Here is a 5,836-nt window from a genome sequence, read left to right on the forward strand (position 1 = left end):
AGGTCAAAAGGAAGCACACAGAACTGATAGTGCTGACCCAAGATCGCAAAACAAAGGAAGCGCTGAAGGGAGGCCCGAATTGGAACTTACAAGCAGGCCTCCGTCAGATCAAGAGAAGTCAAGAACTCCCCTGGTTGAACCACTAGAATGACAGACCGCAGAGATTCCATGCAAAACAAGGGAGTTGTGAGAGCCCTGTTGACCCCCGTTACATTTAAGAGGGGCCAAAAGGTCCCCTCTTTTTGGGCACCACAAAACAAATGTAGTACCTGCCGGTGCCGCATTCCTGAGGGGGGACTGGAACAACTGCTTTGAGGTCTAGCAAGCGTTGAAGGGACTGGCGTCTTCCATGCCTGCCCGATACGGTTAGGCTAGAAAATGATCTGGTAGAGAGCGGGCAAACTCCAGAGCATAACCGTCCCGCCCCACCTCCAGGAGCCACTGATCGGACGTGATCTCGGCCCACTTGAGAAAAAAAAACTCACGCAGCCAGGCACCCACTGGACGCAAAGGGGGCACCAACAAGGAGTCAATGGGCAGAACGGGCAGTAGGGGAACCGGCGGAGGGATTTCCAAACCCTCGACGGGTCCCCCGAAAGGACTGCATGTGCTGATAAAAGTGACCCTGGGGAAACCCCGAAGCCTGAAAAGCAGCATCCCTATACCCAGGTGGTATTTGCGGAACTCCCGCAGACGCCCCCAGGTAGTGCCCCCCGAGATGCAGGGCGGGCATGGTCCTCAGGCAGGCAAGGCACTTTACGGTCTGTCAGTCTGAACCAACTTATCTAAATAAAAAAGAACCCCCAAAAGGGAAATTTAGTAAACTTATTTTTGGATGCGGCATCCGCCGATCAAGCGCAAAGCCACAAGGTATGGTGTGCTGCCACTCCAAAAGCCCTAGACTTGGCAGACGTCTGCACCAAGTTAAAAAGAGCATCCGAGAGGAACAAGGCAGCCATCTCAATCTTTGCTACCTCCTGAGCCCCCAAGGACCAGACATCAGACTCACGATCCAGGACACGCTCGGCTCACCAAAACACGGCACGAGCCACCAGTCCCCCCCAAATAGCCACCTGGACCCCCAAGGTAGACACATCAAAATTCTGCTTAAGAATGGTCTCCAACTTACGCTCCTCAGAGTCCCGTAAGGCAGAACCGCCCTCCACAGGCACAGTATACTGTTTAGCAATCGCTGAGACCACCGTGTCCACCACTGACAACTTCAAAGTAGTCCTATCCCCCTCCGGGATGGGATACAAATAAGCCATGATGCACGCCAACCAAAATGGCTCCTCCGGCATATTCCACTTTACCAGTACGAGATCCCTAATATCCTGATGCATAGGAAAAGAGCGGGAAAAAGTGCGGATCCCCCTAAAAAGAGGGTCCCTCACACGCGGGGTCTCCGGTGGCGCTTCCTCAAAATGCAGCACCAAGGAGACCTGCTGAATCGGGTCTGGTAGCTCATCCCTCTGAAAAAGGAGCACCACGAACGCCTCTTCGCCGGAAGGTGGGAAACCCGCCACCCCCTTGAGAGGATCCTGGAAATCCTCAAAAGGGTCCAGGGCCTCATCAGGCCGACACACTCCTCTGACCACCAATCCTCATCCCAAGCCACCCTCGGGCGCTTGGACTAGGGAGGAGGAAGAGGGGACGCCAAAGGAGAAGAGGGAGGCAAAGCCGCAGGGGTGCGGAGGGAACTCCCCCCCCCCCAAAAAAAAAAAAAAAAAAACCCTGGGCACACGTGGGATCCCTAGCCACCTGAAATAGGCTCTGCACAAAGCAAAAATTAAATCAGAGGAAAAACCCCCGGGGTCCCATAGGACTCCCTGCCACAGCAGGGGACCCAGCTGAAACCTGCCCCTGTTTTTTTCAATACAGGGGGAAGGTCACCTGAGGTTACAGACAAAATGGAGGGGCCTGACTGAGAAAATGGCGAAGTTCCCACCAAAAATAACTCCTCCAGGGCCTGTAGCAGCTGGGAAGCCTGAATTGTCCCAGCCGCTAAAGCAGGCAAGCCGGCATCAGCTGTTTAAAAAAAAAAAAAATCAGCTGAGGGAATCCCTCTTTGGGTGGTGGGGGGTGGAAGTCCGGGCTTTCCCACTGCTCCCTGCCAACTCGCAGGGCACTAGGGCCGGGGAGCCCTGGACGCCTGTAGCCGCTGCCGACGGGGCTCCACGACCATACCGGCCCAAACAGCTGTTTTCAGGCCGTCCGCAAGTGCCTCGCATCTAGACCAAATTGAGCACTACTTCTGCTGAGAAGTGCTGAATTGCTCCATACGCGACCTAGCTAAAAGAAAAGTGCCGGTTAAAAAATAGTGATTTACAGCACATTTAAAGGGCAAGCAACCCTTCAGACCGGCAGTACCTCAGGATTCTTTTTATTAACAGAACAGACTCCACTGGCTCTCAAAGCAATATGCTTTGCTTGAATTAGGGGACAAGGCTTACTGCTGAGGCACCTCTAAAAAAATGTGGGGCGGTGGAAGAAATGGGGGGAGGGACCCAGCACAAGACCCGCCAGGTTTGACACCCCCGAGGTCAAACGGAACCCCAAACAGGGCCCACTTAAGTTCAATCCGGCACAAAAACAGGGACCAGGATCCCTAAACAAATTCCAACAGCCCTACCAAGAGAGATGGGTACAGCTCACCACACCTGCTAAAACTGAAAGAAGACTGATTGGAATAGGGGAAGGTACCTCTTATGTACTACTCCAGTTTTGTTTCAGTCTCCACCTGCTGGTCATGATGAGATATTTACCGGGTCTACCAGGCGCTAAAGAAATGGAGATTCACATTCAGTCTGAGTACAATGTCTGCTCCTCAGGTTAACCAGAACTACGTTACTACTATGTTACTATAACTGGGGATAATATGAAGGATGGGTATCACCACAGACCAGCAACACCTATGGGAGGTGGGGGTTGGGGGGGAGCTCAAGACACGTGTATCACACTGCAAAGGCTGCTGCCCTCTGCCTAAGAATTTACTTATAGACAAAGTACTCGGGAACATTTAAATCTGGGAAAAAGTGGATAACTGCATCTAAAAGGTTCAGTGACATAACCTATAAGCTCAAGCAACACAAAATCTGAACTAGCATTAGAAATAGTGGAAACCTTTGAAAATAATTGAGTAGTTTTATAGTCAGGCACAAAGTTGTTGAAACATTTTTCTTCTAATCATAGCAAACTGGCTCAAATTTCTTAAATTTTAAAATCAAGGTTTTTTTTGGTCAGTTCAGTTCCCAGCACACACTGCAAGTTAATATACAAGATCCAATGTTAGTCGTCATTGTAACTCCTTATTACTCAACATCTCTCAAAAAGAAACGCGACATCTTCAAATCATTCAAAACACCGCCATTAAATTGATTTATAATGCAAAGAAATATGATCATGTTACGCCTCTATTTATCGATGCTCATTGGCTTCCTATCAGCCACCGTATTTTATATAAGGTAATGCTGCTTATTTTTAAAACCCTAGTCCACAACGAGCCTCAGTTTATATCAAGAATGTTAATTCCTTATAATCCCGTACGTTCACTCAGATCATCCTCTCAAAACATACTAGCTATACCTTCCCTTAAAACAATAGGAACAAGAGCTGACATGTTTTCTGTTATGGGCCCACAATGGTGGAACTCTTTACCACAACATATTACAAATGGAAGAGATATTCTTTCTTTCAAAAAATCTTTAAAAACTCACCTTTTTAAAGATGCTTTTAATACTCAATATTAAAAATTTTTTTAGTTTTTTAATCTTTTACCTACCCCCGTTCCCTTATGTTTTATCCCGTATTTGTTTTTCTATATATAACAGATGTAATCTTTGCCCTTCTTTCCCTCCCATTTCAAGTCTGTCTTGTCTTAAATTTGATGTTAATGAATTTTAATTTGTATCTCTATAATTTTATGCTTTTTTTACTTATGTACATCGCTTTGTAAACAGATTCAACAATACATCAAATATTAATAAACCTTGAACCTTGTCAAACAAACCCAGATTCTTCCTCAATCCATGGAATGCTCAGCGAACACTAATTTTTGTGTACAATGTTTAAAAAAAAAAATAAATGTCAACACTTTAACCCACCTTCCCAAGGTATATTCTGTTTTTAATAGAACTTATGTACAATGAGTCCCTTCCCCGCTCCCCCCCCAAAAAAAAAAAAGGCCCAGATGCTCTAAGATCGCCATAAAATCCCGTGGGTCACTGTTGTGCCAGTATATTGTCTGATTTGAAAAACAATCGATATTCAAACAACTTCGCATGCAAATGAGGTTTGTAGAGACCTGCAGAGATCCCATATGATCAGTCACTGAAGAAAGTGACCAATATGTATAGAATAGTTCATGGAAAGAGGCATGAATGTGCGCATGCATGAAAGCATCAATTATAGGCATACCTTCTTTTATTAAACTTGATATACCACTTTAGTTGCAGCTCAATTCAAAGCAATTTACAATAAAATACATCAATAAAATGAAAATAGAATGCCATTAAAAAGATAGTATACTATATTCATACAAAAGAAACAAAATCATTCAAAGTCTAACACTGCAAAAATGTGCTCTCCATTAGTTTTCACAATTAAACAAAAGCGGATGTCATAGGGGAGGGGCAAAAGTGAAAACTTTTTTTTTACACTGCTTCTGCGGGTCAAGTGATCCCCTCATGCAATCAGCAGCCCCATCACCAAATATGAACTTTTAGCTCGCATGTAATGGGGGCTCAGATGTGCCTGAGCTGTGTTTACATAACCAGCGCCTCCAGACCAGCCGGTAATTTGGGGGCATTAAAAGTTGGTGCTTCAATTTGTGCATCAACAGGCAATGTCAGAGCATCACTCGGAGCGCTAGTTTTAATATTAATGACCTCAATATACTACATTTACACAGCAGAGTCAGAGGCTGCTAGGAAGCACAGAAAATATTGCGGTGAGCCATTATGAGCATTGACAAGTAAAATACTTTGATGCTACACCGATCAGAACTGGTTTAGCATCGATCGTTAAACTCATGGTAGGTTTAGAACATCGGGGCCTAAGTGGTTACCAATGGCAAAAGACAAAGGACTTGCTAAAGTTATAAGGAGAAACAGTGGGTTAAGTGTAATTTCAAATCCAATTTCTAGTTCAATCCACTGCTCTAACCATTTGGTGACTCCACTGAAGGGAAGTAGGGTTTAGTTTATTTGTTTTATTTTCTTTGGCTCTGAAGAGTGATATCTGGATTAAAATTCCAATAATCCTAATATATTATTTCACCAGAACATAGACCCTTGAATCAACAGCTAGAAACTTCCTCAGCACAAGATCAGGGCAGACTCCTATTTTCCTGGGCGCCACACATCATCCCCTCAACGCAGACTTATTGACTTGTCAAGTGGTCCAGCAAAACAAGAAGCATGGGTCACATTAAGCCAACAGTATATACCATATAAGTCACAATGTTCCCTTCCTACTACCATATAAACTGTCCCCTGACCCTACCTCATACGCTTCACAGTCTGGATCTGTCAGGTCTGCTTAGTACAGATTGCATATGATCTATGGTAAAACAGTTTCCCTAAATAGTTTCTCCTGAACTGTAGGAATAAAATACCCAAGATGTATGGAGTCTGATTTGTGACCATTACTAAGCCCTTACGGAAGCTGTGAAAGGTAAAGAAGCTCACAGTATCCAGGCCTGCCTAGAAGTCTCTAAGATGAAACAGGTAGCTGTAATCCATTCTGAAGATCCTACAGAGTAAGTGCTTCCAGAGTCTTACAAGGTCCAATAAAGGATTCAAAATTTGCTCCAGAAAATGGAGAAAAGGAGACGGCA

Source organism: Geotrypetes seraphini, chromosome 8, assembly GCF_902459505.1.
Source record: "Geotrypetes seraphini chromosome 8, aGeoSer1.1, whole genome shotgun sequence".
NCBI lineage: Eukaryota > Metazoa > Chordata > Amphibia > Gymnophiona > Dermophiidae > Geotrypetes > Geotrypetes seraphini.